This window comes from Bidens hawaiensis, unplaced genomic scaffold (assembly GCF_021521415.1).
Source record: "Bidens hawaiensis isolate Kalapana, Puna unplaced genomic scaffold, B.hawaiensis_p1.1 tig00029063_1, whole genome shotgun sequence".
NCBI lineage: Eukaryota > Viridiplantae > Streptophyta > Magnoliopsida > Asterales > Asteraceae > Bidens > Bidens hawaiensis.
The window spans coordinates 4,443-16,590 of NW_027494792.1; the positions used below are offsets into that span (position 1 = coordinate 4,443).

Here is a 12,148-nt window from a genome sequence, read left to right on the forward strand (position 1 = left end):
TGTTACACACGAGATAATTCAAATTATAAAATTATAAGTAAAACAAATAATTACATGGCGTGTATGAAAAAAAAATGTATTACATCTACGCTTGTATCTATACAATGTGTACATAAATTGATTTTATTTATATCACAAAATGGTTTTTTAAATGAACTTAATAAAAAAATGTCCATGCAAAATCATACCCGAGAATGCTTCTTTCTATTGAAAAATTCATTAAAGAAAAGTAGAACATTAAATTGTAATAATAGATGTTCTTCAAGTGCTATGTTTTTCTGAGTTACACCATGAAAAAGATTTTGATAAGTTTCAGAAGGCTTCTCGACTTTGTCATAATGACAACATAAAAAATAACATGTTAACCCATCCAATTTTGTGAATATTTTGTTTCATTTGAGCATAGTTTTGCATGACATGCTTCCCATATAACGTTCTGATCACCATTGAAGGAAAAATTAATGTTGACATAAATATTTCAAATTTGATAAAAGTTAGAAGCATTGATAGGCATGGGGGTGGCATGTCGAAAGTGTTCGCAATTTTAATAGTTGATAAAAAAATAGTCAATTTGCCAAATCCCAAACCTTTTGATTATTTCAAAAAATGCCCTTAAAAATAAATTTGAAACCCGAATCATATTTAAAATTCTAACTTTCATACTTTTGACATTTTAAAATCAACACTTTGAACCCATAACAAATTTGACAATAAATTTATTTTGCATTCTCAAACTTTTAAAAACACTCAAAATTTTTATTTTTGACCCGTAACAGATTTTGACCTAAATGTAGTTAACTACTTAACTTGCACCAAACAATCTATTTACCAACTTTTGACCCATAAAATCAAATTTAACTTCCACAAAAACCCGAAACAATTTTCATTTGAGAAACATGATTTGTTGTTGATTTTTGGAATTCACCAAGTATTTTGAAATATATATATATATATATATATATATATATATTATATAAATATAGTGTAAAAGAAAATTGAATAATTATTGATTTATTACATATATTAGGGTATATTAGTTTTGGAAGGAAAAAAAATCGTGAGAATTAACCAAAACATGATAAGTGTCTTCATTTATTTTACTTTATTAAAATAGGTAGATGTGTTATTAGATTTTAATTAGCTGGTGTTCCATTATTATGAATATTTTTCTAATAGATCATATATGAATCACAGTTAGTATTAGTTATTACTTATTACCTTTTTTGAAAATCAACATGAGTTAGGAGTATGGGTGTTCATCGGGTCAACCCGATCGGGTTTCGGGTTAATCGGGTCGGGTTAGTCGGGTTTTCCTTAAAAAATATCTAACCCGCAACCCGACCCTATTAAGGTTCAGGTTAGTCGGGTTTGGGTTATTCGGGTTTCGGATTTGTCGGGTCGGGTTAGTAGGTTTAATTGGGTTAACCATGTTACTTTATAATTTTAAGTTGTTTTTTATGTTTGTAACTTGTATGTTGCAAAATTTCTCATTCCACTCAATTTTCAATTTCTTTTACAAGCAATTATCTTATAATTACATATATAGACTTGTAAACGAATCGAACATACATGAACAAAGGTATGCCCGTGTTCTTTTATTTAACTTTTAACGAACACGAACACTTAATCGAACAAATATTTGTGTTCATATTAGTTAGTTAAAAACTAAGCATGTTCGTGTTTGTTTATGTTCATTTATTTAAAATCTAAACGAAGAGTTCACGAGCATAAATGGACATAATCAAACAAAGATAAACAAACATGAAGGAACATATATGTACATACATTAACGAACACAAAAATACATTAACGAACATAAATGAACACATTTAAATAAACGCAAACAAACAAATATAAAACATATTAGGGTGATATAATTACTAAATACAGATAATATTTAATAATTTTCTATTAATATGTAAACGAACATGAACGAATGTAAACAAACTTAAATGAACGATCATAATTGAACGTTCACAAACATAGATGAACGAGTGAAACATGTGTTCATGGTCGTTCGTTTAATAAATGAATACATCATAAATGAAATTTTCGTTGAACGGTTCATGAACAAGATAATTAACTCCTCTGTAAAGCTTACATTATCGCCTTTATAGTGTTTATTTCACCTTTTGATCATCGTATTTAAAGTTAAGTATCACCACTAATCGGGTTATTCGGGTTAACCCAAAACCCGACTTTTTTCCAAAAGTGAACCCGAAACCCGACCCTATTGACAATTCGGGTTAACCCGAATAACCCGATTAATACTTTTTGACCCTATTTAACCCAACCCGAGTTTGCTTATCCGGGTTCGAGTCAGGGCGTGTTAATCGGGTTCGGGTATTTTAGACACCCCTGGTTAGGAGGTAACATTGAAGAAAAAAATTCACTAAACAATAGTCCGATTTAATAACTGTTCATAAAAGTGAAAAACAATAATCACTAAAAAGTAACTATGGTTCATATATATTTAATTTAAGTCACTTAATGTTAAACTTTTTTAACGTTAAAAAAAATTATTTTCATAATGATTTTAGAAGAACATAAAAAAAACTAAATTTAGTACATCTGAAAATCGTAATTAGTACTCAATTTTTATGCTAAAAACACCTATATGTCCTTATCATTTTTTTTCCCTTTCATATATTTTAGGTTTCATAAATTTTTCTTCAATCTTATACTTTTTTAGCGGCATTTGGAACCATCCCTAATGCTTAGGTGAGCCTTCCTGAGACAAGACGTCAACCGTCCACACTAAAACTTATGATAAATATTAATCTATACGATATATAATGCATGAGACAATGGTAAATTAAGACACTTAATTTTAAGAGTTTTACAAAATATAATGCATAAAGTACATGTGTTAATAGGGTTAAACTTGTCTTTTAAACATAACATAACTTATCCACCTTACAAGTTTACCCCCTTATCTTTAACCATATTATGTTTTTAATTTTAATTTTAAACTAGCTTCCCACCCATGATTTTTAAACGACAATAACTTTTTCATACGTTAATATTTTTGTAGAAAAATTGCATCATAAAAACGAACATTTTATTCTCTTTAATTTGAATATGATATTGTTATAATTTTTAAATTTTAAACAAATTAATATGTTACGTAAGGGCGTTCAATGCCGATTCTGATGGTTTTTAAGTTAAACTTGTGAGCCTAACGTTAGTATCATTTTTTGTCCAATACCAAAACTTAACCATTGAAAACTGAAACCAAAATGTTACTTACGATATGGTTCCGGTTTGGTTTCACAGTTTAAGCTATGATAATAAATGTTGTTTATAATATTTATTAATTTAACCGTACCATCAATCCTAACTAAGCATCAATAAAATATGATACCTTAGAGGATATAATATGAAGAATGATAATTTTAGCCAACTGACCAAAGTAAAAATATCAACTGTGAAACCACACCTATATTCGGTTTAAACTGTTTTATGGTTTTAAACCAAACCATAACCATGAACACTTATAAGTGTTATGTGATTAACATGGTCCGCGCTTAAACACCCACCGCATCGCACGGGCACCCGGCTAGTCAAATTTAATACATGTCAAGGTTAATTCGAGCATTATCTTACTCATGGACACGATCACACGAATATGACATAAATAAAAACGCAACACATACATTGAATGATTATAAGGTAGAAGGTAGGTTGTAAAATGACCCGTCCCTTTGAACATTGTATCAATAACGTTCTTATGCTTTGATAATTAAATCGACTTAAATAATAACATAATAATAACGTTCTTATGATTGCTTTAAGGGTACAAGATTTTGAATGTTATTTTGAATTCACATGTCCATTCGGTTAGAACCGATTTAAACATATAAAACTTTTGATACTTTTGTTTCATATAAAGTGACCAAACACGAGAAAACGTGTCTTAACAACTAATATATGAATCGATATTATAAACACTATTTTTTAATGCATCAATAATTTTATGGTTAATTAACAAAAACTATGTGAGAAAAAAAAAAGATTAAAAAACAGATCATTGATTAAACACTTGTGGCCTAGTGGTAGGAGGCTTGGGTTCTCCAATGGAAACCCAAGTTCGATCCCCACCCGTGTCACTCTTGGTGGGCTATGATAATGAAATATTTGAGTTAGGCATTTTGCAAGGTTGTCAGTTCGAATTCCGAGCCCACCCTGGTTTTCATCCCACCATGTGTTACGCCAGAAAGTTCTGATCTTGTCGCGGCACAACAACTAACAACTGTCAAGTGGCAACCGACGGTATAGTTTTCCGGGGAAACGCCCAAACCAAACTCTGAAGCTAGCGTGTTCCCGGTTAAGACAAAATAGTCTGACCAGAGTGGGACAATAAAACTCTATAAATTTGAAGAGTGCGGTAACTTAAATACAACAAGTCGCCGTTTGAAAAAAAAGAAAAAAACAAACTAAGATCATTAAACAATTAGTGTGTGTTAGAAATGGTCCAGACCTAAGACCGGTTTGGGCCTGAAGAGTTCGTTATCTTAGACCCCATGTCCCAGGACCAAGGTTTAAAAGGGACCAGGCCTGGTTGGTTAGCTGGGACTTTTGCGACCCCGTAGAGACCAATTAATGTTCGTCTAGTCTAGTTAGATGGATTATTATCACTTTATATTGTTGTCCAAATTATTTCATTTTCACAAATTTTCAGTGGCCTTTAAACGTGCAAAGAAAAATCAAATCAAATATGATTGGTTTCATATTCTGTATATCACTAATTTTATTTGAATATGTTATTAATTATAACATGAATTGGAAAATGTGCATAAATAACATTAATAGAACATTATAGGTAAATGAATCACTCGAGTGAGGTAAAGGTTCTTTTGAGTAAATTGGGAGAACTTCATTCAGTCGTAATCATGTTTATCAAGTGTATAAAATCTAAAGTTACCCGAGCCTTTTTTATTCATCTAAAGTTATTCAATTTTTATTATGTGTTCTATTGTTGTAAATTTTATATACGTTAGTATTATGAAAAATAAGTGAACCGAATATAACAAGTACGAATCCTACTTACTACTTACTTTATTAAATACCTTGAAACATGAAGAGTGAAAAGTTGGAAATAATCGTTAAATAGTAACCAACCAAGTTTTATAATTAGCCAATTTTAGTCAAGCTACATAACGTTTATCACAGTGTTTTTTTTTTGGAACAACTAACTCATACATACATAACCTCTAAACATCTATCTATCTATTCTAATAAAGTAAAATAAATGTGGGCACTTGTCATGTTTTGGTTAATTCTTATAATTTTTTCCCTCCAAAACTAATATACCCTAATAAATATAATAAATCAATAATTATTCACTTTCCTTTTACACTATATTTATATAATATCTATATACTTTTATAAATATTATTATTAACATATTATTTTACTATATATTCAAAAGACTTGGTGAATTTCAAAAATCAACAACAAATCATGTTTCTCAAATGAAAATTATTTCGGGTTTTTTTGTGGAACTTAAATTTGATTTTATGGATCAAAAGTTGGTAAATAGATTGTTTGGTTCAAGTTAACTACATTTTGTTCAAAATTTGTTAGAGACAAAAATGAAAATTTTGAGTATTTTTAAAAGTTTGAGAATGGAAAATAGATTTATCGTCAAATTTGTTAAGGGTTCAAAATGTTGACTTTAAAATGTCAAAAGTATGAAAGTTAAAAATTTTAAACATGATTCGGGTTTCAAATTTATTTTTAAGGGTCATTTTTTGAAATAATCAAAAGGTTCGGGCTTTGACAAAATGACTATTTTCCCCTCAAATATTAAAATTTAAGAAAACATTGCAGAAACTTTCGACATGTCACCCCCATGCCTATTCAATGCTCAACTTTTATCAAATTTGAAATATTTATGTCAACATTAATTTTTCTTTCAATGGTGATCAGAACATCGTATGGGAAGCATGACATGCTAAACTATGCTCAAATGAAACAAAATATTCACAAAATTGAATGGGTTAACATGTTGTTTTTTATGTTGTCGTTATGACAAAGTCGATAAGTCCTCTGAAACTTATCAAAATATTTTTCATGGTGTAGCTCAGAAAAATATAGTTTTTGAAGAACATTCATTGTTACAATTTAATGTTTTACTTTCCTTTGATGGGTGGTAAATTGATAAATATATCAATAAACGTAACGTTCCTTTTGTATTTAGACTGAATGGTTAGGACTACTATCGTATGAGAAATCTTATTTCCGAAATTAGTTCATAACCAAAATTCTTTCTTACATATATGACACCGAGAATGAATTTTTCAATAGAAAGAAGCATTTTCGGGTACGTTTTTGCACGTGCATTTTTTTATTAGGTTCATTTAAAAAAATCATTTTGTGATATAAATAAAATCAATTTATGTACACATTGTATAGATACAAGTATAGATGTAATATATTTTTTTTCCATATACGATATGTAATTATTTGTTTTACTTTAATTTTATAATTTGAATTATCCCGTGTGTGACACGGGCTCTAAAACTAGTATTCTTATATATGTACTTAAATCTACATGGATGTTCATCATGGAATTAGAACGTTCAACTTGAATTTAACACTTTTACTACATACCTTAATACCGTTATGATAGAAAGAAACTTTTTAGTAGTTAAACCCTAAATTTAAGTGTTTAACAGTTACAAAAGTATTGATAAAGTTTAACCAATTAATGAAAAAGTGAACAACATAAGAGGGAAAAAAACAAATTTAAGTGAATTTAGAAAACTTTATTAGCGTTAATTTTCTTTAATCAGAAGGGGCTGTTGTTCACATCATTTATCAACCGTAAACAGTCATTTACAAAAGATAAGTAAGACGATTTACATGTTTACTGTATTTACGTAGAAATCTACTTAATCTAGAAAAACCATTTCCTTAATTTTAATAGAAAGTGTATGGTACACGTTTTGTTATTAAAAACATAAACTTTTCTTGATTTGCTAATCATTCTAGACTTCTAGGATTAGCCATTTAATTAACCAAACAATCATAGAAAGTCAATAATAATACTCGAAAAAATCAATTGTACTTATTATAATACAACAATACGTACAAAATCCAACAAAAATAATGCAGGAATCACACACACAATCAAGAGTGTCTCCATAATGGAATATCGGGATCTTTCTGATCTTCAGTTCGATCATGAGAGTATCTGAGTTTTACCATAAGCAAACCTTCAAACGGGTGGGTTTTCTCCGAAACTGAAGATAACTTGAAGATATTTAAAGACGGGCATGCTGGCGGTGACCTTTTGCCATCAGATTACCCCATACGTAGCACCCATTAACTCAAACAATTTTCTGTTTGTTAACGGTTAACCAAAAAAATAATAATAAAAAAAAAAACACACACATACATTACAAATTCATTAAATTCAAGACCCACCTCCATCTTCTCCATACACACACATATATCTGTAAATACAAATTTTACTCCAACTACAACATAACCAACAAACAAATGGACCAAAACCACTTGATGTTTTTACTTTCCTTAATCTTTATACTTTTCATCTCATCCAACGTTGTCAATGCTGCTTCATTCTCTGTCGGCGGCGGTGTCGGAGTCGGCGTAGGCGGCGGCGGTGTTAATATTAACTATAATCCAAATCCAAACCCAAATCCAGTATATTCTTCAAATCTCAAAAATGCCTATATTGCCCTTCAAGCCTGGAAGTCAGCCATTAAATCCGACCCGAAAGGGTTACTGAACTCATGGGTCGGGTCAAATGTGTGTGCTTACAAAGGTGTCTTTTGTGCAGATCCGAGTGGTGAAACGGGTGATCCGGACCCGGATCCGTATGAACCGGTGGTTGCAGGTATAGATCTTAACCATGGGAACCTCGAGGGTATTTTGGTAAAAGAGCTATCTTTACTCACAGACTTATCACTTCTACATCTCAACAGCAATAGATTCACAGGCACTGTTCCAAACACGTTAAAAGACCTTTTTGCCCTCACTGAACTTGACCTTAGTAATAACCAGTTTACCGGATCATTTCCATTAATAACCCTTCAAATCCCAAATCTTTTGTATTTAGACCTTAGGTTTAATTCATTTACAGGACCAATCCCTCAAGATTTGTTTAATAAAAATTTAGATGCAATTTTCTTGAACAATAACTTTTTTTCCGGTGAGATTCCGCAAAATTTAGCGAATTCGCCTGCTTCGGTTATTAATTTGGCGAATAATAAGCTTACGGGTAATATCCCGGTTAGTTTCGGGTACTCTAGTCCGAAATTGAAGGAGATTTTGTTTATGAAAAATCAGTTAACCGGGTGTATACCGCAAGGGATTGGGATGTGGTCGGATGTACAAGTGTTTGACGCGAGTTTTAACTCGTTGATGGGTCATTTGCCCGATACGATTTCGTGTTTGGAGGATATTGAGGTGTTGAATGTCGCGCATAATAAGTTATCGGGTGAGTTACCGGATTTGGTTTGCGAGTTGCGAAGTTTGTTGAAGTTGAGTGTCGCGTATAATTTTATATCCGGGTTTAGTGCACAATGTGCTAAGTTGTATGATATAAATGTCGGGGTTGATATCGCGTTGAATTGTATACCCGGGTTGGCGATGCAACGACCCGAACCCGATTGTGATACGGTCCCGGGTGGTGGGTTAAGTTGTCTTAGAATTCCATCTATTAGGCCTCTTGCTTGTGGGGCATTGTTACAATCTTTAAGTGTAAATTCATCAGCCCCTTGAGTTATAAGTTGTTCAAGAAATCTTGAATGTTTAGATGATTTGGACGAAAATACCCTTGGAAATGTTGAGGAGTAGAGGTTTTGTTGGGGGTAATATGGGAAAGATTGTTACTTATATGTAATTATTGTTTGTGGTTGTATGGATATTGGATAACACATGTTTTTAAGAAAGATTTAGTGATTTGGTACAGTATTTGACCAGCATTATTAATGGAGGTTAACTATTTATTTAGTTATTTATTTATTTTATTATAGCAACTTAGCAAGTGTTCTAGTTTTATATTACATTTTTTTTTATTTTGGTTACAAAGTTGAATAAATGACATATTTACATCAGCAAATCAGCATATCCATTAATATATGTTTTATCTTTAAATGTCACAATTTAGCATGATGTAACAGTAGAAAAGGCATGTGAGACCTATTTGGCGGTATTCATAATTTGTTTATCTGCTTTTGATTTCATTAGTAGAACTAACATGTGAGTTGAGCACACACTCGTTGACTCAATACTAGCATTGTTTAATTGAGTGAGTCGAGCCATCGTTGATCTATGCAAGTCTAGACTAGACAATAACAAATTGCCAATGCCAACTAAGCTTGATAAACTAGGCCGGTCGGGTGGGACTGGTGAAGAGGTATGCACCCGCCTTAACATCGAGCGGGGCGGGTCAACCCACAAGATATAGACAAGAGGCTTGAAATCAGGATGTCATGAAGACACAAAGCCAAAACCTATGCGCGTGACGCATATCACATATGCTCACGCATATCACATATGCTCACGCATCGCATATGCTCACGCATCGCATATGCTCACGCATCACATATGCTCACGCATATCACATCTGCGCGTGGCGCATATCACATATGCTCACGCATATTACATATGCTTGCGCATATCACATGCTCACGCATATCACATCTGCGCATGAAACATCTGCGCGTGAGAATAAAGAGAAGACCTCGCGCATCCCCAGGATAGGCGCATATCACACATGCACACAATCAACCACGTCCTTATCCAAATCAGGATAAGGACAACCATGATTGTGCTCATCAGACAACCTTTCAGAATGTATCTTTTAAGGAATAAAGAATATGCTGATGTTGACAGCTGCCAATGAAGGATGGACAACTCAGCAAAGCCCATGTGCTACCACGTGATGGCACATGGGTCAGGTAAAATACCTTGGTCAGAGAATAATCAATAAAAAAGCACCAGGTGTCCTAAGTACACGTGGCGCGAAGCAATAGGAGGAGGCCAAAAAGGCCTTAATTGGGTCTGAGCCCAATCATTGGAAACCCTAATACTATAAATACCACACCACCTCCACAGTGGGAGGTAAGCAAGAAAATACATTCTAAGTCCTTACTCATTTTCACATTCTCATTATCTTCTCCTGCAATATCTTATTCTCACACCGGAGGGTTACCCCAAAGAGGACCCCTCTGTCCCTTTCTGAGGGGTAAGTTCACGGTGCTGTTCGTTTTGTAGGTGGAAGAACTCATATTCCGGAAAACCATCGGTGATATAGCACACTCACACCCGAGGAACGTAGATCGAATACAAGTAAATCGATTCACGCTTCTTTATTGGCGCCATCACCTGTTACAACGGCAACAAAACCACTATCTCATCAGTTCTCTCTGAAAATCTTCACCATGGTTTCCGGTGTTCGAAACAATGATCAAGTTCTGGAGGATAATGAGCTTGAGGATGTTAATGAGGGACATCAGGTTCTGAGGGCGCCGCGTGACACTGCGCGCACCACCAGTAACCACCCCTTCAACACAACACCTCATAGCTAGACTGAAACTCCTCCAGACGATCTCACGTTCCAAAATCTAACTGGTACAAAACAAAAGGGACCAATGGGTTCAGAAGTTGAAACCAATGACCCTAAAGAATGGCTCATAAACGAACAACAGCGTTTAATGGACAAATACAATGAGCTGATAAAACACAAAAAGTTAGCCGACTTAACACAAAGGCTCGCATTTGATAAACAAACCATTCAGAGAACAACAAAAAAGGCGCGTGCGCAGGAAGACGGTCATTCTGTTCACACCGAACACGCTGATATTAGTGATGATGAAGAGGTGCACAGCATGAGGAAGACGCGAGATACTCATGCGGGAGGTTCACAGCTTCGCGCACACATGAACATAGCACCTGGAGCCAAAGCCGATATGGATCTATACACACCATACAACCCACAAGCGAAAGAGCAAGTGGACGTAACCACACCATATAGGCCAGCCATCTTGGTAAAACATTCAAAATTCACTGAGTGCATTGCAAAGGCTCCCATTCAACACAAAACCAAGATGCCAAGCGGTTTAGGCAAGTACGATGGTACAACAGATCCATATGATTTCTTACAAGGTTTTTACAACACTGGAAACCTAGAAAGCTGGACGATGCCAACATGGTGTCACATGTTTGCTCGCTGCCTCACGGGCGCAGCGCGTGTCTGGTTCGAAAGCTTGCCGACAGGACAAATCGATGGGTTCGAAGAGCTATTGGAAAAGTTCCAGGCTCACTTTGTACAGCAGCGCAGACACACGCGCGACCCCGATGACATCATGCACTGCGTGCGCAGGATTGATGAAACCATTGAGGACTACATAACTCGTTTCAATCAGGAATCTCTTGCAATTGGAGGCATTACTGAACAACTCTTGCGCGTTGCCTTCATACAAGGTGCGCGCAGTGATCAACTCCGCAGAGCTCTCGTGAGCAGAGAAGGCATGCCAACCACTTGGGCTAAGCTTATGGAAGCATCGCGAGTCTTCGCGCGAAATGAAAAACAAATTGCCCAAGACAGAGCAAGAGATAGACGGCATCAAACAGAGGCACCACGCAACAATGAAAGGAGGGGCAAACAAAACTCTGTATGGTCCAGGTTGCAACAAACCAATTATTCTCCCGCAGAAAAGCAAGCGCAACAAAGTTCACCCCAGCCCCAAAAAGACATTCTTAATCGCGGAGAGGGTGACAAGAAGGAAGGCGGCAAAGAGCCTAATTGACCTCTACCAAGAATATGGACTCCCCTCACCAAAACGCCTTCGCAAGTGTTAAGCACAGAGAATGTCCAGTTTAAAAGCCCCAGGCCATTACTCCATAAGGGACCACCAAACAGTGACAAATATTGTGAGTTTCACAAATCCACAGGGCACAACACCGATGCATGCCATCATTTGAAGGATGCAATTGAAAAAGATGTGAAATCAGGCAAGTTGGCTCACCTAGTAAAAAACCCAAGACCAGAGAATGAACAACCAGACGGAGCCTCAGCCAATAAAAAATTCAAAAGAATCTGTGTAGCTGAAGGAGGAAGGCAAGGGCAAAGATCGAGGAAGAGAAACGCGCAAACCCAAGGGGATTGGCGCGA

At 34.7% G+C, this 12,148-nt stretch overlaps 1 pseudogene; it reads left to right on the forward strand.

Annotated features, from left to right (window-relative positions):
• The first annotated feature begins 7,524 nt into the window (after positions 1–7,524).
• LOC143578213 (leucine-rich repeat extensin-like protein 2 pseudogene) lies at positions 7,525–8,964 on the forward strand (annotated as a pseudogene).
• The last annotated feature ends 3,184 nt before the right edge of the window (positions 8,965–12,148 follow it).